Source organism: Dama dama, chromosome 29 (assembly GCF_033118175.1).
Source record: "Dama dama isolate Ldn47 chromosome 29, ASM3311817v1, whole genome shotgun sequence".
In the NCBI taxonomy this organism is placed as follows: domain Eukaryota; kingdom Metazoa; phylum Chordata; class Mammalia; order Artiodactyla; family Cervidae; genus Dama; species Dama dama.
Window position 1 is genome coordinate 27,695,197 of NC_083709.1, and position 23,803 is coordinate 27,718,999.

Consider the following 23,803-nt stretch of genomic DNA (forward strand, 5'->3'; position numbering starts at 1 on the left):
AGGCTGTAGTCAGTGGCTGGTCTCCACTGAGGAACAAAGGCCTGTCCCCATGCTCCATTTGGGGGTCATCCCAACTAGACTGCCTTAGGAATTTGTTGCAAATGCATCTCAGTTCAATTAATCCTTTTGCCTAATTTTTACTCTTCCCAGGGAAACTGAGCGAAGAAATGGACTCTATTTTCCTTTACCAACACTCTGCAGTGAAAGCTACAGAGGTTTATCTGGATAAGTTGGTGAAACTGCAACCACCTACACACTCTCCCCTCCAGCATATGTGCTTAGTTGCTCAGCTGTGTCTGACTCTGCAGCCCCCCTGGACTGCAGCCCACAGGGCCCCCTGTCCATGGAATTCTCCAGGCAAGAATACTGCAGTGGGTAGCCATTCCCTTCTCCAGTGGATCTTCCTGACCACGGGATCAAACCCCTGTCTCCTTGAGAGTGGCTTCTTTACTTCTGAACCATCAGGGAAGCCCATTTCCAGCAACCTTCTACAGACTTCTTCAAAAATAATTGTTTTACTATTTCATACCACTCATTATTTGCCAAATTCAGCATTTCCATGATCACAATCCAGGGAGGTTCAAAGCAAATCCTGTTTGTTTAGAAGCACTTCTGTTTCTTTTCCTAACCACATAGTGTGGATGAAAACTAGCTGGAAATTTCTAAAATAACTTTAACCTGCTAGGTGTTTGTTATTCTGTATTTAATATCTCTCTTTTGTCTCCTTCTGGCCCTCTCAGCTTTTTAGAAAGCCCCACTATATATGAACTGCTTATCTTAGCTGGTTCATTAGCTTCTTCGTAAGATAATTATAGATTTAAATGAAACAATTAGATAAAGCACAAGGCAAAATTGTTCTTGAGTGTTTGATAAAGAATCCCCCTGCAATGCTAAAGACACGGGTTTGATCGCTGAGTGGAGGCGATCCCCTGGAGAAGGAAATGGCAACCCACACCAGCATTCTTGCCTGGGAAGCCCCATGGACAGAGGAGTCTGGCAGGCTACAGTCCTTGGGATCGGGACTAAAACAACAAATTAAAAAAATGTACATACAGCATTGTGTATGTTTAAGGTGGACATTTGATACATTTATCTGATACATTTATAGATTGCAATATGGTTAACACTCCGGGGCTAGCTAATACCTCCATTATGTCACACAGTTAATTCTTTTCGTGATGAGAATATTTAAGATCTAACTTCTTAGCAACTTTGAAGTATTCATTACAGCATCGTTAACTATAATCATAGTGCTGTGCATAGATCTCCAGAGCTTACTTATCTTCTAACAGCACGTCTGTACCATTTGGTTCAGGTCTGCTCATTCCCACAACCCCCAGCCCTGGTAACCACCAACCATTCTACTCTCTGTGTCTATGAATTCAGCTTTTCTAGATTCCACATGTAAGTGATAACATACAATATTCATTTACTCAGCCCTATAATATACATAAATTAGTGTCAAAATTATTATATATACTATTTTCACGGATTTTTGATATTATGGAATTTAACTTTGACACTTCCCTGAAATATTTATTGAGAATCAACTTTGTGGCAGAAAACATTCTAAACCCATTAAAATTTGTTTTTTCCTGTAAAATGCATGACCGTCGTGTATAGTGCAGAAAGAAAGTGAAAGTGTTAGTTGCTCAGTTGTATCTCGCTCTTTGCAGCTCCACAGACTGTAGCCCACCGATCTCCTCTATCCATGGAATTCTCCAGGCAAGAATACTGGGGTGGGTTGCCATTCCCTTCTCCAGCAGATCTTTCTGACCCAGAAATCAATCACAGGTCTCCCACACTGCAGGCAGATTCTTTACCATCGGAGCCCCCAGGGAAGCCCTCTGTTATCATGCAGAGTTCATATTATTTTCCCTAGTTTTCAGGTAAATGTATACACTTAAGACTCTGAGTTTCAATTAATTTCAGCATTTCTTAAAGTAGATGTAAGATTCAGACTTGTGCTGTGCTTCGTCATTCAGTCGTGTCTGACTCTTTGCAACCCCATGGACTGTAGCCCGCCAGGCTCCTCGGTCCATGGGGATTCCCTAGGCAAGAACACTGGAGTGGGTTGCCATGCCCTCCTCCAGGGGATCTTCCCGACCTAGGGATCAAACCCAGGTATCCACATTGAGGACTCTTTACTGTCTAAACCAGCAGGGAAGCCCAAGATTCAAACTTAAGTCTTCCTAACTCCAAATTTTGTTATGTTTCCAGTAAACTTTATATCCACTTATATTTAATTAAGAGTAATCATAATTCTTACAAGTATATAAAATCACAAAAACGTACATAAACATCAGTAGTTGAGTCAATATCCATGTACTGATCACACTACTATTATAAGGAAGGTAACGTTTGTACAGGCCACAGTGACAGCCCTCATTTTTTACATCATAGAAACATGAGTTTCAAAAGCTGGAAATACCTAGCACATAAAACATAAGATAATAAACAAAATGAGTCATAGTCTTCGAATTTCTAATCACCAAAGTGGTAATTTTTTTCAAATTTTATTTTGGTATGCTTCAAAAAACTTGGGAACTAGACTGTGACATGAATGCATTTAAAACAGATTATAATTTAGGATTTAAAAATGAAACAAGCGTAAATATTTAATATACCTTTCAGCAACTTTTATGTCATGGTTGTCATCCAGGTAAGTACATAATAAAAAAAATTAAATCATGCTGAGATACAATACACAGAATATGTGCTGAGGGAATTAAATATGGCAGAAAATTATTAACAAATCAAAGACAAACATATTTTCAGTTCCGAAATGACTGTAAAGATCAGTGAGTTTTGAACTCCTTCCTTTTCAATGATTTTGTATTCCAAAGGGCATAATCTATTGGTTTTCAGTTTTATTAAGTCTATTGTCTTTTCATTATGCTTTCCTCCCCCCAATGGTTACAGAAATAGCTATCCTAAGTAGAACCAAATAGTAATAACAAAGGTTTATGCTTATTAGGCATTTAATATTAAAGGGATGAGTAAAATAAAAAAGAAATGCATATGAGATATTGAGCTTATTATAAGCATTATATTATTTGATTTTTCCAATAGAAGTGAAAGCAACTATACCAGATTACCTGTCTCGTTTCCTCCTTTTTCTATACATTCACCTAGTCTATATTTTCTGATCTCTCTTGTAGTTAGCCTCCGTCATATAGCCTACTGAGCAATGGATCTCTACTAGGTTAGCCTCATAAACCTCTCATATGCTGACACTTCTGTCACTTTTTCTTGGAAGTTCTATATTAAACAATCTTCAAAGAGCTATATATTAAAAATAGAGAAGCCCCAAGATGACAAAAATGGAGATCTCTCAATCTTAGCAGAGGATAAGGTTCACTTCCCACTGTTTTGAGTTTGACACTATGTGAAAAATCAATTTCTACTTTATTAAGCCTCTGAAATTTAGAGACTTAATTATTATAGCAGCTAGTGTTATCCTGATAATACTCTCATCCTCATTTTAACAATTATGGAAATTAAAAACTAGATAACAGATAGTTTTCTTCCCTTAGCATGTTAGTTGCTCAGTCATGTCTGACTCTTTACTAATCCATGGACTGCAGCCTGCCAGGCTCCTCTGTCCATGGAATTCTCCAGGCAAGAATACTGGAGTGAGTAGCCCTTCCCTTCTCCAAGGGATCTTCCTGACTGAGGGACTGAACCCAGGTCTTCTGCATTGCAGGCAGATTCTTTACCATCTGAACCACCAGAGGTAGATCCTACCAAAATTTTGCCTTGGATTAAGGAGTGAGAAAATGTCCTTCTTTACTCTTCCATTCACCATTCTAGATAAAGTAAGCATTGACTTACCTTCTGTAGATCTATATATTTTTAAACTTCTCTGTGTATTTGAGTATTGAGTCACTGTGTGGTTATTTTTATTTGTTTGGTCACTGTAGATGTACATAGCTTATAACTCAGTTATTATCTGCATTCCAATATCTTTGCTTATTTTTCACTTACTTCTTTGGTTTTATTTCAGTGCTAGTCCATTTTGTATATTTCACCCTTTTACCGCTATCAACAGACTCTCTGATTATGTACAGTTTTATCTCCTTCCATATCCTGATTTTTTTTTTATCTGCCATTTTCAATTCCCTTTAATGATCTTCAGTGGCCATTGCTCACAGATTATGAAGTTTTTATGAGTGGAATAAATTAAAAGGCTTAAAACCATTCTCAGGATAGGTTTTATAGTTGGGATTCTGGTAATGAAGGAACAAAGAACAGATGAAGAAATAGAATAACTGGTTACAGAGGTTGATGATTTTATTTCCCTTTGATAGACTAATAGATTGAAAACAATTGTATAAAGTATATAGAAGGAAATGCCTTCATAAAATCATGTAACTTGACAATAATTTAGAATGGAGGTATAATAAAGCCACACATCCTCAATCTGCTTATTTATAAACTTTACCCCATCAGCATCTTTCTCTATCCTCCATCCCGTCAGTGGTATAGCTACTTCCTGAGTTAGAAAGCCATAATGGATCTCTATATCATACAGAGTTTGGAGGACTTATTCATTTTTCCTGCAAAAGTTAAATAAAGTGCAAAACTTTCAGCCCATCAATCCTTTAGCAAGCTGTCCAAGGTGACATTTCATTAGCACATTTTGTCAGTGGATAAATCGTACGGCATGCTCTGAAGGGAAGGTGGAAAACATCTAGTCCTTTTTCATTAGATCCATCTGAACCTGAACCACTGGAGATTACATACAAAAGGCACATGAGACAGAAGATGCGCTAGCCTGTCTATAAACTGCATTAATCATTCATCCCCTTCAGAGCATCTTAAGTCAGTGCCATGTCTCTGCTTAAGCCCCAAACTGGCTATTCAATTTTGAGCTGCACGACAGATACATTTCAAGGAAAATCAGAGACATAATGACTCCTGCCAGGCTTGATAAAGTCCTCATTCATCAATTAAGAGGTTCCAATAAGCTAAGATGGATATGGAAAAATAAGGAAACTTGTATGACAACACTTGCTAATTTTCTCTCTTCTATCTCTGTTTGCTGAATTCCTGGGAATAGGGATCACAAAGGTTTCCTAAAAAACCTGGATTCAGAAGGAAGTCCTACCATCTGAGGAAAGAGGGTTCCCTTCATATTCTGCCGAGAGCAGACTCTATTCAGAATCAATTGACAAAGAAAAGTTTTATGGGCACCTTTGTAATTCTCAAATGAAGTAGTTTTAATTCACTTAAAGTTCTCACTCTTTTTTGTCCTGTTGAGCACCAAGGTCTGTGGAAACAGAAGGAGTTCACCCTTTATTCTCATGATTTCGATTTTGTTGGATCAAACCACAGTGCTAGGAATGTTTCCCAGGTTTAAATAGCTATAATGTCAAAATGTTTCTGAAACATATGCTCAAATATAAATTTTTGCTCTACAATTCTATCCAGAGAATATTTCAAATCAAGAGTGTTTTGTTTGTATGAATGGGGAGAATATATCTTCTTTGTAAAATGTACAGCATTTTCATTAGGGAAATTATCAAAGTGAATGAAAACTGATTGTTACTGGAAGCTATACCAAAAAACTAATAAGCGCAATATCCGGTCAGTTCCTACATGTACTGTAAGGAGTAGCCGGTATTATTAAAAAGTATCCAATATCACTGAGGTCAGGATTTTTAAATCAATGAGAGTGTGAGAAAAGAAAATATAATTTATATTGCTTACTTACATGAACCTACAGAGCTAGTCAAACAACAGATAAATACCCAAGATCTCATGGAGCCAAAGGTAACATTTGGCATTATTGTGAGACTGCATCATGATTAAACTGTATTTCAAATCCTTCAAAGTGCTTTGTTTACAATTAAAAATTTTTTTTCATACTGTGCTCCTAGGAACATCTTGTGGCTATTCCCCAAGTGTTCTAGAGCAAAGAGGACAGGAAGAAACTTAGGTGGGGTTTGTGGGAAGCCCTCCGAAAACAACTGAAATGATCATACAGCTTAGGGCTTCCTACTAAGGTTTCCCTTGGATAAAAATTCTGTACCTAAGATCCATTAGAAAATCACTGTAATAATTAAATTGAGGATGTCTTCTTTCCCTTTACTGCCACAAGACAGAATGTATTTTAAAAACACAAGCAGAAATGTCCGTATCTGAATGTAAGCCAACCACTGGCTGAGAAAATTTGGATGCAATGTCTTTATTGCATAATGGAATTACTGCAATTGGTTTGTTGATCGGTAGCATAGCCAACATCAACCCATTTATTAAAGTGATTAATCACAGTCTGTTATTAAGCGCTTTCCAATTTTGTTTTCCTCTTAGCATTTTGTCTTATTAAATCGAACTTAAAAGAAATAACTTCTTGATCTTTTTAAATTGTGAGAGTAAGTAAACATTTACTCATCTTGATATGAGTTGTTTCCTGGGGCCTATACCTTACATTTATTAAGTAATTTTTACTTTTTATAAAGTGTCTTCATGGCAATTTAATTTGATTTTCACAACTGTGAATTTTACATAGAGTTTAGTTAAGCTTTAAAGTTTTACTGCCCAAGTTCATTGGCTAAATCAGGTAGCAGAGCTAGAAACTGGTGTGGACCATCTGCCTCTCAGATCTTGAACTATCCACACATCAACTTCTTGTTTCTAAATAGGTTGAGTTCCAGAAGACTTATATGTGCTTATATTGCAAATAATGATATTCCATCACCACACAGACAGGGATTAAAAAGAGTGGTAGAATAGTGGCTAAAGTAGAAGGCCCAGGACACTTCAGCCACAGCCACACCCAGACTCTTTTATTATACTTTGTAAAGTCACTACAAACAACATCCTTCAATAGGGACACTTTACATATTCTTCATGTCTCATATGTGCAAATACAAATCTCCTTACTTGACACTTGAGGCAAAGATAGTCCCAAACAAGATCAGTTCAGTTCAGTTCATTCATTCAGTCGTGTCTGACTCTCTGAGACCACTTGGACTGCAGCACACCAGGCTTCCCTGTCCATTACTAATTCCTGGAACCTACTCAAACTCATGTCCATTGAGTTGGTGATGCCATCCAACCATCTCATCTCTGTTGTGCTCTTCTCCTCCTGCCCTCAATCTTTCCCAACAAGTCAGTTATTTGCATCAGGTGGACAAAGTATTGGAGTTTCAGCTTCTGCATCAGTCCTTCCAGTGAATATTCAGGACTGATTTCCTTTAGGATGGACTGGTTGGATTTCCTTGCAGTCCAAGGGACTCTCAATAGTCTTCTCCAACACCACAGTTCAAAAGCATCAATTCTTAAGTGCTCAGCTTTCTTTATAGTCCAACTCTCACATCCATACATGACTACTGAAAAAGCCATAATTTGACTACATGGACCTTTGTTGGCAAAGTAATGTCTCTGCTTTTTAATATGCTGTCTAGGGTGGTCATAGCCTTTCTTCCAAGGACCAAGCGTCTTTTAATTTCATGGCTGCAGTCACCATCTGCAGTGATTTTGGAACCCAAGAAAATAAAGTCTGTCTCTGTTTCCACTGTTTCCCCATCTCTTTGCCAAGGAGTGATGGGATCAGATGCCATGATCTTAGTTTTTCTGAATGTTGAGTTTTAAGCCACCTTTTTCAGTCTCCTCTTTCTCTTTCATCAAGCAGCTTTTTATTTCTTCTTCGCTTTCTGCCATAACGGTTGTATCACTGCATATCTGAGGTTATTGATATTTCTCCTGGCACTTTTGATTATAGCTTGTGCTTCATCCAGCCCAGTGTTTCTCATGCTGAACTCTGCATATAAGTTAAATAAGCAGGGTGACAATATACAGCCTTGATGTACTCCTTTCCTGATTTGGAACCAGTCTGTTGGTCCATGTCCAGTTCTAACTGTTGCTTCCTGACCTGCATACAGATTTCTGAAGAGGCAGGTCAGGTGGTCTGGTATTCCCATCTCTTTGACAATTTTCCACAGTTTGTTGTGATCCATACGTCAAAGGCTTTGTCATAGTCAATAAAGCAGAAATGGATGTTTTTCTGGAATGCTCTTACTTTTTTGATGATGCAATGGATGCTGGCAATTTGATCTCTGGTTCCTCTGCCTTTTCTAAAACCAGCTTGAACATCTGGAAGTTCATGGCTGACACACTGTTGAAGCCTGGCTTGGAGAATTTTGAGCATTACTTTGCTAGCATGTGAGATGAGTGCAATTGTGCAGTAGTTTGTGCATTTTTTTGGCGTTGCCTTTCTTTGGGATTGGGATGAAAACCGACCTTTTCCAGTCCTGTGGCCACTGCTGAGTTCTCCAAATTTACTGGCTTATTGAGTGTAGCACTTTCACAGCATCATCTTTTGGATTTGAAATAGCTCAAGTGGAATTTTATCACCTCCACTAGCTCTGTTCGTAGTGATGCTTCCTAAGGCCCACCTGACTTTGCATTCCAGGATGTCTGGCTCTTGGTGAGTGATCACATCATTGTGATTATTGGGTCATGAATATCTTTTTTGTATAGTGCTTCTGTGCATTCTTGCCACTTCTTCTTAATATCTTCTGCTTCTGTTAGGTCTATACCATTTTTGTCCTTTATTGTGCCCATCTTTGCGTGAAATGTTCCTTTGGTATCTCTAATCTTCTAGTGTTTCCGATTCTATTGTTTTCCTCTATTTCTTTACACTGTTCACTGAGGAAGGCTTTCTTATATTTCCTCGCTCTTCTTTGAAACTCTCATTATGAAATGATTATATCTTTCCTTTTCCCCTTTGCCTTTTGCTTCTCTTCTTTTCACAGCTATTTGTAAGGCCTCCTCAGACAACCATTTTGCCTTTTTGCATTTCTTTTCCTTGGGGATGGTCTTGATCCCTGCATCCTGTACAAAGTCACAAACCTCCATTCATAGTTCTTCAGGCACTCTATCAGATCTAATGCCTTGAGTGTATTTCTCACTTCCACTGAATAATCATAAGGGGTTTGATTTAGGTCCTACCTGCATGGTCTAGTGATTTTCCCTACTTTCTTCAATATAAGTCTGAATTTGGCAATAAGGAGGTCTTGATCTGAGCCACAGTCAGCTCCCAGTCTTGTTTTTGCTGACTGTATAGAGCTTCTCCATCTTTGGCTGCAAAGAATATAATCAATCTGATTTCGGTATTGACCATCTGGTGATGTCCATGTGTAGAGTCTTCTCTTGTGTTGTTGGAAGAGGGTGTTTGCTATGACCAGTGCATTCTCTTGGCAAAACTCTGCTAGCCTTTGCCCTGCTTCATTCTGTATTCTAGGGCCAAATTTCCCTGTTATTCAAGGTATTTCTTGACTTCCTACTTTTGCATTTCAGTCCCCTTAATGAAAAGGATGTCTTTTTTTGGGTGTTAGCTGTAGAAGGTCTTGTAGGTCTTCATAGAACAAAACAAGATAGTAATTGACTATTGTAAGTATGTTGGGCTTGGAAACACCTTGGAATGCTCTATGCTTTTAGTCAGACTGATGCTTTAAATGTTTAGAGGAATTATCTGAGAAGTGTTAGAAAAGAAAATCTTATGTCCCTTGCAAGGTTATTCACACTGATAAAAATTATTGAGGGTGGCAGTCCTATTATGTAGTATTAGCTGCAGTGTTGTTACTGTTTTGAATGGGTGCATAGTTGGTTAGTGTCAGAGTGAGGGCAGTGTGTTAGTTGCGCCTGCCACTAGATGTCTTGGGTCAGGTTATGCTATTTTAAATGACCCGGTCACCTGTACATGGTTTTGGAAGAATACTTTCCATCCACTACAAGTATTTTTTTTTCCCCATTAATAAATAAATTCAATGTTTGTCTGATTGGTATACCTGTAATAACCTCAGTGAGGAAGGAAGATTACTAAACAGGAAATCAGAACCTCTACAACCTGTTCACTGGTATATTTTAACTAACTTTTAATCTTGGGTTGATCTGTGGTCCTCACAACAGATCAAGTAAGTTTCCTCACTTATAACATGAGTTGAGTGTACTCAATGCATCTAAGGTAACTAAAACTTTAAGAATTTTGCATGAATAATTTGTGAAAACATGAAAAAAAACACAGATCCAATATTCCTTCTCTCTAATGTCAATTCACTGTTTTCTTTGATTATGTCATGCTGTTTATGACAGAATGATCACAGGAGAGCAGGGACACACATCTTTCCTCTTGCCACACTGCAAAGGTCAGCACAAAGCTTGCAAAAACACCAGAATGGACAGAAATTTACTTGTAAAGAAATACCCTGAGTGCAAGTATCAGGGCAAGTATAGGAGTTACTGAGGGTTGGGATCTATATGTGAAAGCCTGTTTCCTTCCAAAACGTCTATCACCACTTGCTTCTCACTGGCCACTCGCTCAAATCACAGATGTCAGCAGTAAAAAGAGCTTCTAAGATGTGGTTTGGGACATCATGTAATTGATGAAACAAGCTTAGTGCTTAGATACCAACTTGTCTCTATAGGAAGACCATTTTTTTTAAAGTTCCTAAAGAGTGCTGTCTCATGGCTTGAAGTTAAATTTGGCTATGTAAACAAATAAGTTGATTTTTATATAAATGACAAAAAGATTAAGGAAGATACTAAACAGACAATCCCAACCTCTCATTTTAGCAGAATGAGATGTAACTGAGATTTAACTGTGCTATAGCAGTGCCCATGATAAATCCACTTACTATATGATCTTCTGGCAATATAGATAAATGGGGGAAAACCATTTGGTTTGAAAAATACAGCTTCTTAATCACTGAAACTTCAAGCTAAAAGTTATGTTATGATACATTAGATAAAATACTTTATTACTTGTAATAAAACCATTTTGATTAATCCAAATAGGCAAATCATTAAAAAGAAAAAGTGCTTCATTGAACCCAGGGTTAGGAATACATATGATCTCAATGTGGGACTGTGCTGGTTTATTAATATGTGAACATAATGGGTCACAGAGTGCCCAGATTAAGCATTATTTATAAGGGTGTCTGTGAGGCCATTTTTGGATGCTATCAGCATTTGAATTGGTGTATACAGTAAAGTAGACTGCCCTCCCTGTTGTAAGTGGGCAGTCTTACTGCCCACTTTTTCTACTCAGGCCCTAATCTGTTGAGGACCCAAGTAGAAAAAAAGTAGAAGAAAGAAAGACGTGTCCCATTCTGGCCTGCCAAACTGAGATGGGACAACTCATTTTATCTCCTCTTAAATTTGAACTAAAATTTATACTATCATCTCTCCTACTTTTCAGGTCTTCAAACTTGGACAGGAATTATACCACCAGCTCTCCTGGGTCTCCAGCTTGCAGACTGCATCCCATAGGCTTTCTCAGCCTCTATTATCATGTGAGCCAATGTTTTATAATAAACCTCTCTCTCTCTGTTGATAGATAGATGAGAAATTGGTTCTGTTTTTTTCTGGAGAACTCTAATATACAGACTAAAATCAATCTTAAAGATCTGGGAAAAGAATCCCTGCATTTCTCTTCTGTTGCCTTTTTTTCTTTTCTTGCTCTGCTGTGCTGTGCTTAGTCACTCGGTCATGTCTGACTCTTTGTGATCCCATGGAGAGTGGCCCACCAGACTCCTATCTCCATGGGATTCTCCAGGCAAGAATACTGGAGTGGGTTGTCATGCCCTCCTCCAGGGGATCTTCCCAACCAGGGATCGAACCCAGGTCTCCCACATTGCAGACAGATTCTTCACCATCTGAGCCACCAGGGAAGCCCGTTGACTATTTTCTACCAAGGGGTTTATTCCTTTAGTGGGGTCTGGGGTGGGGAATGGGGCTGCAAGACAGAAGGAAGCACTAGAAAAAAAAAAAAAAGGAGATATGGTCCCAGGCTAGGTAAACTGACCCAAGTTGTCTAAAAACATCACACACAAACACCAAAATCTCCTTGGTGATATATCTAGAATAAATACATGCTTGTGACACTCAGATAATGTTTGCTCCATCCTTATGGACTGCATTTCCTAATGGCTGGCACTATGGTGAGTGAAAGTCTCTCTGTTGTGTCTGACTCTTTGCGATCCCATGGACTGTGGTCTGCCAGGCTCTTCTGTCCATGGATTTCTCCAGGCAAGAATACTGGAGTGGGTAGTCATTCCCTTCTCCAGGGGATCTTCCCAACCCAGGGACTGAAGCCAGGTCTCCCGCATTGAAGGCAGATCCCTTACGATCTGAGCCACCACGGAAACCCATGGCACTATGGTAATAACACAAAAAAGAACACAGCAGATTTGAACTAGGCTGGTAGAGGAGTCAGGTTTCTAAGAAGAAAATTGCAAAAAAGAGGGATAAACTCTAGGAAAAAGATAACCACAACATTCCAGTGAGGACTTCGGAGAACAAACTGAGGTTGAAACAAACTTTTCGTAAGTGATAACCTCAAGCCTTCTGGCCACTGCAAATAGTTTATTAACAAGGTACTAAGGCCCTGATATTGGGTATGAGATCATTAGCCCCACCTTCCTTTCCACTGGACAGGCTTAAATGAAGTGTAAATGTTTGGGCCTTAGTAAATCCCTAGTAACCAAAGCCTTACAACTCTTACTGTGCAGTTGAGGAATTGCCATAGATAACTAAAACAACCACTGACTGCTCATATATCTAAAGAATTAATGCCTTAATCTGTAAACCTGGCTCATAATTCTTTAAGTTTATTTTTACTGTATAATTACTTTGCTTTTACATGTTGCAATAAAATTGTGGCAACACTGCAGATGCCATTCTTCTGCAATTCTTTTTTGCCTCAATCAGATTATTACAGCTGAGTTTGAAAAGATTTATTATAATTGTAAATATGAATAAACTACAGTGGAGTTTTATGGAAAATCTCTATTTTCACAATAATTTACTCTAAGAACTATACATTTCAGGATAATAAAAAAGTTAAAAGTACAGAAAAACATTGTTTCAGTGTTCTCTTCCTTAAAATAGATATATTTCATGTCATAGGTACATGATGTAGAGTGTTCATTTCCAAATAGGAACCTGCTGTTTCAAGACTTTTGTTAAACAAAAATATGTAAGTGTTTTCTAGACTCACTAAATTAAAAGGTTGTACTGAAGGGAAGGTTTAACTTGAATGTGAACTTTACACAAAATATCAATGAGCTACTGAGACAAAGCATTGGGAGAAAAACTGGTTAAAAAAGAAAAAAGTAACCAGTTTTTCATATTGAGAACTGCCGTGTCTAACACTGTGGATGAGAAACAACTAGAACGCATGGTCTTTACTTTCATAGCAGTTTGTTATACCATTGCATAGCCCTAATTTTAATATTCTCCTTTTATTCTGCTTTCCTAAAATATCAGGACTTGCTTCATATGTTTCTCATTGTATAAACACCCCAGGAAGCATGTGGTGGAGGAACGGGACTTATCTAATGCTATAAGATAAAATGGCACACAATCCTGAAGTTGCACTTTACCTGAAGATTTGGTGGGGGGCTTCCCTGGTGGCTCAGAGGGTAAAGAATCTGCCTGCAATGCAGGAGACCCGGGTTCGATCCCTCGGTCAGGAAGATCCCCTGGAGAAGGGAATGGCTGCCCACTCCAGTATTCTTGCCTGGAGAATTCCATGGACAGAGGAGTCTGGCAGGCTGCCGTTCATGGGGTCACAAAGAATTGGACATGACTGAGGGACAAGGCCTTAAACAATTTAACTAGTAAATAAAATTGAAATGTTACTCTTTATATACTGAAATAAAATTCTCTTAAACAAAACCTGAAATTTTAAAGAAATTCTGCATTAGTTGTACTTAATGTCCAATTCTAAACTCCCTACAGCTATTCATTTACTCCTTTCTTCTTTTCAGATAAGTTTCACCAGTACAGACGACCCCTGACTAATGATGGTTTGACTTAATGATGTTTCAACTTTAGTGTGAAAGTGACATTCACTTCGTAGAAACCAAATTTCAGATTTGGAATGTTGACTTTTTCCCAGATTAATCTGATATGATGCTCATTGTAGTGCTAGGCAGTGGCAGCCACAGGATTACAAAGGTGAACTACTAACACACTTTGAATCATTCTCTACCAACACAACCATCCTGTTCTTTAACTTTCAATAGATGCCCACAATGTATTTAATGCTGCGATAAAATAGGCTTCGTATCAGATTGTCTTACCCCCACTTAGGATACTGTTAGTGTTCTGAGCATGTTTAAAGTAGGCTAGGCTAAGCTACAGTGTTTCCTGCACTAGGTTTATTAAATGCATTCCAAATTCTTACAATTTCAGTTTAGAATGGGTTTATTGTAACCCATCATAAGCTGAGGAAGATCTGCACTTTCAAACATCCACTTTATGTTACTTTCTTTCATTATGTTCAGGTTTCTGAAAGTCATAATGTGGGGAAATTCCACCAAACATCAGTGATGTTTTTCTGTTTACTATGTATCTCTATAAATGCTTTCTTCATGCTAGTATGTGTGCTCAGGTTGAAACATATATCCTGTTCATCAGAAAGCTTCAGAATTAGTTTATTGAATGACTGAATTCAGGTAAGTAAGGCCAGATCCACTAGAAGGAAATCTAGCAGAATATTTATTAAATCATGACCTTAGAACAAACCCTATCACCAGTTCCCTGATCCTCCTTTAGGTTTTACTCTAGAATTTCAGATTTTCTAGTCCCCAGTTTCCCACATTTAATACTTCCCATTAAGAATACATATATTTCATTTTTCATAATCACTCTCTTAATAGCTTTTGGAATCACATTGACCTTTCTACCACATATAAGAATCCATCAGAAAAGAGGACAACAGGGTTATTTTAAATCACCATCTATTCCTTAAATACATATATTATTGGTATTCAAATCTTCCTTTATTATGGGATCTTAATACCTTCATTGCTAATATATTGTTACGGAATTTTGCATTGATATGCCTGAGGAATTTTGTTCTGTGATTTTCTTTTTTCACAATATCTTTGTATGTGTATGGTAATATAATTATTTTGGCTATGATTTTTTTTTCTATCTTGTTGATTTCTGTTCTTTATACTTTTCTTTGACCATCTGGGTTTCTTTGCTCCATTTTTGGAGTTGTATAGTGGAAACTTAGATCTTTCATTTTTTTCATGTGTAAAAGTTTAAAACTATAAATTTCTTACTAAGTATTAATTTAGCTGCAATCAGTTAAACATATTTTTCTTGTGTGAATTATTTGCCCTATGACTTATTTAGAAGTGTACAGTTTAGACAGAGGAGACAAGATCATGGAGTAGAAAGACATGAGCTCACCTGTTTTTTCAAAAAACACCAAAATCACAACTATAGTAAGTCTCCTGCATATGAACCTTCAAGTTGTGAACTTTTGAAAATGTGAACGTGAGTTCATACATCCAATCGCGTTAGTCAGTCCATGTGTCTGGTGCATATTGTCACATGCATGCACCTCTACAGTGGCTGTGCTTTGTATACTTTATTGTGTAGCACTGTGTAAAGTACAGCAGAACAGCAGCTTTATTTCAAGCCTGGGATATCTGGAAGCAAGTGTAAAAGCAGATACTATACTGTAAGATTGAAATTATTTTTTTGTGTTTGTTATTTGTGTGAAAAGTATTATAAACCTGTTACAGCTGATTACATTAGTTGGGTAACTAGGTTAACTTAGTTGGACTTATGAAGACACTCTCAGAACAGAATTCATTAGTATGTAGGGGACTTACCATAACTGCTCAACAGTCATCAACAACAACAACAAAACCCTCTGGAACCTATCAAAAAAGACGCCCTATATCCAGAGAGAAAGTCAAAAAAGAAGCCACAATGAGATGGTAGGAGGGGCACAATTATGATAAAATCAAACTCCATACCTGCCAGGTGTGTGACCTGCAAACTGTAAAGTAATTATATCACAGAAGTTTTCCCACAGGAATGAAAGTTCTAAGCCCCATGTCAAATTCTCCAGCCTGGAGAGCTGGCAATGAGATGAGGAGTCCATAGAACATCCAGTTTTGCTATCACAGGAATTTCACAAGACTGGGAAAAATGGAAATTCCACTCTTGGAAGGTAGATACAAATTCCTAGAGACAAATGAAAGCAAAATGATCCAAAACCTATGACATGCAGCAAAAGCAGTTGTAAGAGAGAAGTTTATAGCAATACAATCTTACCTCAGGAAAAAAGACAAATCTCAAACCACCTAATCATTCTCCTAAAGAAACGAGAGAAAGAATAATAAAACCAAAAGTTAGCAGAAGAAAAGAAACCATAAAGATCAGAGAAGAAATAAATAGAGACAATGAAAACAACAGAAAAGATCAATGAAACTAAAAGCTGGTTCTTTGAAAAGTTAAATAAAATCGATAAGCCTTTAGCCAGACTCATCAAGAAGAGGGGGCAGAGACCTTAAGTCAATACAATTGGAAATGAAAAAGGAGAAGTTACGATGGACACCACAGAAATATAAAGGATCATAAGACACTACAAGCAACTATTTGCTAATAAAATGGACAACACAGAAGAAATGGACAAATTCTTAGAAAGGGACAAAATCCCAAGAATGACCCAGGAAGAAATGTAAAATATGAACAGACCATTCACAAGTACTGAAATTGAAACTAGGATTTGAAAACTCCCATCAAACAAAAGTCCAGGACAGGATAGCTTCACAGGTGAATTCTATCAAACATTTAAAGAAGCACTAACACCTATCCTTCTGAAACCATTCCAAAAAAAATTACAGAGAAAGGAATGCCCCCAAGCTCATCGTATGAGGCCACCATTACCCTGATCCTGAAACCAAAGTTATCAGCAAAAAAAAAGAAAAGTATAGGCCAATATCACCAATGATAGATGCAAAGCCCTCAACAAACCCAATGCAATAATACATTAAATTTTTGATCATATATGATGATCAAGTAATCAATCAATGGGATAAATCACATCATCAAATTCAAGAATAAAACCTGATAATCTCAATAAATGCAGAGAAAGTGTTTGACAAAATTCAACATCTATTTATGATAAAAATTCTTTAGAAAGTGGGCATAAAGGAAACATACCTCAACATAATAAAGTCCATATATGACAAAGCTAAAGCTAATATCATACTCAATGGACAAAAGCTGAAAGCATTTCTTCTAAAATTAGGAAGACAAGGATGTCCAGTTTCACAACATAGTTTTGGAAGTCCTAGCCTTGGCAATCTGAGAAGAAAAGGAAATAAAATGAAACCAACTTGGGAAAGAAGAAGTAAAACTGTCACTGTTTGCAGATGACATGATACATATGTAGAAAATCCTAAAGATGCTGCCAGAAAACTACTAGAGCTCATCAATGAATTTGGTAAAGTTGCAGGATACAAAATTAATAAACAGAAATCTGTTGCATTTTTATACACTAAAAATGAAAGTTCAGAAATAAAAATTACAGAAAATATCCCATTTACCATCACATCAAAAATCATAAAATATACACAGGAATAAACCCACAAATCTGCAGTGGAGGTGACAAATAGATTTCAGGGATTAGATCTAGTAAACAGTGTGCCTGAAGAACTATGGACAGAGGTCTGTAATACTGTACAGAAGGCAGCAAACAATACCATCCCAAAGAAAAAGAAAAGCAAGAAGGCAATGTGATTATCTGAGAAGCCTTTACAAACAGCCAAAGAAAGAAGAGAAGTGAAAAGCAAGGGAGAAAGGGAAAGGTACATGCAACTAAATGCAGAGTTCCAAAGAATAGCAAGGAGAGACAAGAAGGGCTAATACTAATACTTTAGGATTTAAGATGGCAGAGTATAACGTGTGCTCATCTTCTCCTGTGAGATCACTGAAATTTCAATTAGCTGCTAAACAGCCATTGACAGGAGAAAGTTGGATCCTACCAAAAAAAGATACCCTGTGTCCAAGGGCAAAGGAGAAGCCCCAACAAGATGGTAGAAGGGGCAACATCCCGTTTAGAATCAAATGCCATACCCACCAGAGATGCTCAGAGGGCTCACATGAAACCCTTGTGCACACCAGGACCTAGGGAAAGGAGCAGTGACCCCCACGAGACTGAGCCAGACCTGCCTTTGAGTGTTTGCGTGTCTCCTGCAGTGGCATGGGTCAGCAGTGGCCTGCCACAGAGACAGAGGCTCTGGCTGCAGCCGATCTGGGAGGCGCGGTGTGTGGCATTAAGTCCTCTTGGAGGAGGTCAACATTAGCCCCACCATAGGAGCAAATGACCCACAAACTGGAGAACAATTATAACAAAGAAGATCTCGCACTGTTGCAGAAGTTCTAGGGCCCACACAAATTTCCCAATCTAGGGACCCTGCAAAGAGACTGAGAAACCCCAGGGACTTTGACTTTGGAGGCCAGTGGGATTTGATTACAGAACTTCCACGGGACTGGGGAAACAGACTCCTGGAGGGCAAAAACAAAAACTTGTGCACACCAGACCCAGGAGAAAGAGCAGTGACCCCACAAGAGACTGAACCAAAGTTGCCTGTGAGTGCCCAGGAGTCTCCGGCAGAGGCATGGGTCCACCTTCAGGGGCACCGAGTACAACAGTCCTGGGAGCCACAGGGCATGCTGGCACAAGCCCTTCTGAAGGAGGTACACTTACCCCCACCATAGTTTGGCCTCAGGCCAAACAACAGGAGGGAAAACAGCCATCAGCAGAAAATTGGATTAAAGATTTATGAGCATGGCCCCACCTATCAGAGCAAGACCTAGTTTCCCCAAAACCATGCCCTCCAATCAGGAAACTTCCACAAGCCTCTTACCCACATCTATCAGAGGGCAGACAGAGTGAAAATCACAACCACAGAAAACTAACCAAACTGATCACATGGATTACAACCTTGTCTAACTCAATGAAACTATGAGCCATTAACGTGTAGGGCCACCCAAGATGGAGGGGTCATGGTGGATAAGTTCTGACAAAACATGGTCCACTGGAGAAGTGAATGGGGAACTACTTCAGCGATCTTGTTTACGAGTTGAGAAACTCATAAATAGTATGAAAAGACAAAAAGATGACACTGAAAGATGAACTTCCCAGGTTGGTAGCTGCCCAATAGGTTACTGGACAAGAGCAAAGAAATAGTTCCAGAGGCAATGAAGAGGCTAAGCCAAAGTGGAAACAACACCCAGCTGTGGATGTGACTGGTGGTGAAAGTAAACTCCGATGCTATAAAGGACAGTGTTGCATAGGAACCTGGAATGTTAGGTCCAGGAATCATGGTAAATTGGAAATGGTCAAACAGGAGATGGCAAGAGTAAACATTGACATTTTAGGAATCAGTGAACCAAAAGGTACTGGAATGGGCAAAGTGAATTCAGATGCCCATTATATCTACTACCGTGGGCAACAATCCCTTAGAAGAAATGGAGTAGCCATCATGATCAACAAAAGAGTCTGAAATGCAATACTTGGGAGCAGTCTCAAAAATGACAAAATGATCTCTGTTCATTTCCAAGGAAAATCATTCAGTATCACAGTAATTCAAGTCTATGCCTGAAACACTAATGCCAAAAAAGTGGAAGCTGAACGGTTCTATGAAGACCTATAAAACCTTCTAGAACTAACACCAAAAAAGATGTCCATTTCATCATAGGGGACTGGGATGCAAAAATAGAAATTCAAGAGATATCTTGTGTAACAGGCAAGTTTGGCCTTGGAGTACAAAATGATGCAGGGCAAAGGCTGACAGAGTTTTACCAAGAGAACATACTGGTCATAGCAAACACCCTCTTTCAGCAATACAAGAGATGACTCTACACATGGACCTCATCAGATGATCAGTAAGGAAATCAGATCGTTTATATCCTTTGAGGCGACTGTCAGGACCGGCTTGACAAACAGGGTTTCTAAAAGCACTATACGGCAGGAGAATGAGAATGAAGACACAAGAATTCAGTGAACAGCAAAGATCAGGGTACCAACACCACTCCAAGGTGAAGGTGCCAAAACTGAACCCAAGCCAGCTTTGTTATACTTTCAGTCATGAAGGAAAGAATGTGCAGGGAGTTAAACTATAACTCATGTGGCCTCCAGGGCCAAACAACAAAGTGATCATTAACCACTGAGTAAGAAACAGTAAGAAACATTGATTACTAGAAACAGTAATCAATAACAAATCAGTAACTAAGACTAATATTCTTATCTATAGATTTTCCACCAGATACGTAAAACGTGACTCTGAGATGCCAGTTGAGAAACAGTCTGGGGTCGATTTTCCGACCCCAGGATCATATCTTGTTTTCAAGACTATGAACTGTTCCCTCTGGACTTGTTCCAAGAGTCTCATGCCTTATAGCATCCAGTTTATCAATAATTATAAATATCTTTTGTGGCCCTTGCTGGGGCCTGCTTTTCTTTTATTCTTCCTGTCTCCTAGAGCAAAGATGAAGAAGTTATATACAGTCAGCAAAAACAAGACCAGGAGCTGACTGTGGCTCAGATCATGAACTCCTTATTGCAAAATTCAGACTTAAACTGAAAGAAAGTAGGGAAAACCACTAGGTCATTCAGGTATGACCTAAATCAAATCCCTTACAATTAAACAGTGGAAGTGACAAATAGATTCAAGGGATTAGATCTGATAGACAGAGTGCCTGAGGAACTATGGACAAGGTTTGTAACATTGTACAGGAGGCAATGATCAAGATCATCCCCAAGAAAAAGAAATGCAAAAAGGCAAAACAGTTGTCTGAGGAGATCTTACATATAGCTGAGAAAAGAAGAGAAGTGAAAGGCAAAGATTAAAAGGAAAGATATACCCACCTGAATGCAGAGTTCCAAAGAATAATAAGAAGAGATAAGAACGCCTTCCTAAGTGATCAATGTAAAGAAACAGAGGAAAACAATAGAATGGGAAAGACTAGAGATATCTTCAAGAAAATTAGAGATACCAAGGGAACATCTCATGCAAGGATGGGCACAATAAAGGACAGAAACAGTATGGACCTAACAGAAGCAGAAGATATTAAGAAGAGGTGGCAAGAATAGACAGAGGAACTTTACAAAAGAGATTTTACTGACCTAGATAACCATGATGGTGTGATCACTCACCTAGAGCCAGACATCCTGGAGCACAACGTCAAGTGGGCCTTAGAAAGCATCACTATGAACAAAGCTAGTGAGGGTGATGGAATTTCAGCTGAGCTATTTCAGATCCTCAAAGATGATGCTGTGAAAGTGCTGCACTCAATATGCTAGCAAATTTGGAAAACTCAGCAGTGGCCACAGGACTGGAAAAGGTCCGTTTTCATTCCAATCCCAAAGAAAGGCAATGCCAAAGAATGTTCAAACTACCACATAACTGCGCTCATTTCATACACTAGCAAAGTAATGCTCAAAATTCTTCAAGCTAAACTTCAACATTATGTGAACCGAGAACTTCCAGATGTTCAAGCTGGATTTAGAAAAGTCAGAGGAACCAGAGACCAAATTGCCAATATCAATGGATCACAGAAAAAGCAAGACAATTCCAGGAAAACATCTACTTCTGCTTCATTGACTATGTTAACGCCTTTGACTGTGTGGATCACAACAAGCTGTGGAATATTCTTCAAGAGATAGGAATACCAGACCACCTTACCTGCCTCCTGAGAAATCTATATGCAGGTCAAGAAGCAACAGCTAGAACCAGATATGGAACAATGGACTAGTTCCAAATTGGGAAAGGAGTACATCAAGGCTGTGTACTGTCACCCTGCTTATTTAACTTACATGCATAGTGCATCATAAGAAATGCTAAACTGGATGAAACACAAGCTGGAATCAAGATTGCAGGGAGAAATATCAATAACCTCAGATATGCAGATGACACCACCTTTATGGCAGAAATTGAAGAAGAACTATAGATGAAAGGGAAAGAGGAGAGTGAAAAAGCTGTCTTAAAATTCAACATTTAAAAAACTAAGATCATGGCATCCTGTCCCATGACTTCATGGCAAATAGATGGAGACACTACAGAAACAGTGACAGACTTTATTTTCTTGGGCTCCAAAATTATTTCAGATGGTCACTGCAGCCATAAAATTAAAAGATGTTTGCTCCTTAGAAGAAAAGCTATGATCAATCTAGACAGCATATTAAAAAGCAGAGACATTACTCTGCTGACAAATGTCCGTGTAGTCAAAGATTTTTTTTTTTTCAGTAGTCATGTATGAATATGAGAGTTGTACCATAAAGAAGGCTGAGCATCAAAGAATTGGTGCTTTGAACTGTGGTTTTGGGGAAGACTCTTGAGAGTCCTTTGGAATGCAAACGTGTAAATCCATGGCTGATTCATATCAATGTATGACAAAACCCACTGAAATGTTGTGAAGTGATTGGCCTCCAACTAATTAAAAAAAAAAAAAATCAAACCAGTCAATCCTAAAGGAAATCAATCCTGAATATTCATTGGAAGGACTGATGCTGAAGCTGAAACTCCAATACTTCGGCCACCTGATGTGAAGAAGCGACTCATTAGTAAAGACCCTGATGCTGAGAAAGATTGAAGGCAGGAGGAGAAGGGGATCACAGAGGATGAGATGGTTGGATAGCATCATTGACTCAATGGACATGAGTTGAGCAAGCTCCGAAAGATGGGGAAGGTCAGGGAAGCCTGATGTGCTGCAGCCTATGGGGTGACAAAGAGTCGGACATGACTGAATAACAACAACACTTTAGGTAGGTTTAGTATTAGATATGACACTTCATTTTTATTGAAGGCCTTCTTCAATGAACAGCATATAAAAATAGAGGAAAACAATAGAAGGGGTAAGAGTAGAGATCTCTTCAGGAAAATTGGAAATATCAAAGAACATTTTGCCCAAAGATGGGCACAAAAAAGGATAAAAATGGCAGAGGCTTAGGAGATGCTGAAGAGATCAAGAAGAGATGGAAAGAATACATGGAAGAACTGTACAAAAAAAGATCTTAATGAATCAGATAATTACAATGATGTGGTCAGTCACCCAGAGCTAGACATTCTGGAGTGTGAAGTCAAGTGGGCCTTAGGAAGCACTGCTGTTAATAGAGATAGTGGATGCAGAGGAATTCCAGTGGAACTATTCAAAACCCTAAAGGATGATGCTATTAAAATGTTAACATTCAAAATGCTCAGCAAATCTGGAAGACCCAGCAGTGGCCACAGGACTGGAAAAGGTCAGTCCTCATCCCAATTCCCAAGAAGGGTAGCACTAAAGAATGTTCAAACCATCGGACAATTGCACTCTTCTCCCATGCTAGAAAGGTCATGCTTAAAATCTTGCATGCTAGGCTTCAGTATTATGCAAACCAAGAAATTCCAGATGTTCAAGGTGGGATTAGAAAAGCAGAGGAACCAGAGTTCAAATGGCCAACATTTGCTGGATCACAGAGGAAGCAACAAATTCCAGAAAAACATCTTCCTCTGTTTCATCGACTATGCTAAAGCCTTTGACTGTGTGGGTCATAACAAACTGTGTAAACCTCTTAAAGAGATGGGGATATGAGAGCATCTTATCTGTCTCCTGAGAAACCTGTATGTGGGTCAAGAAGCAACAGTGAGAACCCTATATGGAAAAACTGATTGATTCAAGATTGAAAAAGAGTCCAACTGGGCTGTCTGCTGTCACCCTGTTTATTTAACCTATATGCTGCACACATCATGAGACAGGCGGGATGAATTTATAAGCTGGAATCAAGATAGGCAGGGGAAACACAAACAACCTCAGATATGTGGATGATAGCACCCTAATGGCAGCAAGCAAAGAGGCACTAGAGATCTTCTTAATGAGAGTGAAGGAAGAGAGTGAAAGAGCTAGCTTAAAACTAAATGTTTAAAACCTAAGATCATGGCATCTGGCTCTATTACTTCATGGAAAATAAAGGGAAAAAGGTTAAAGTAGTGACAGATTTCCT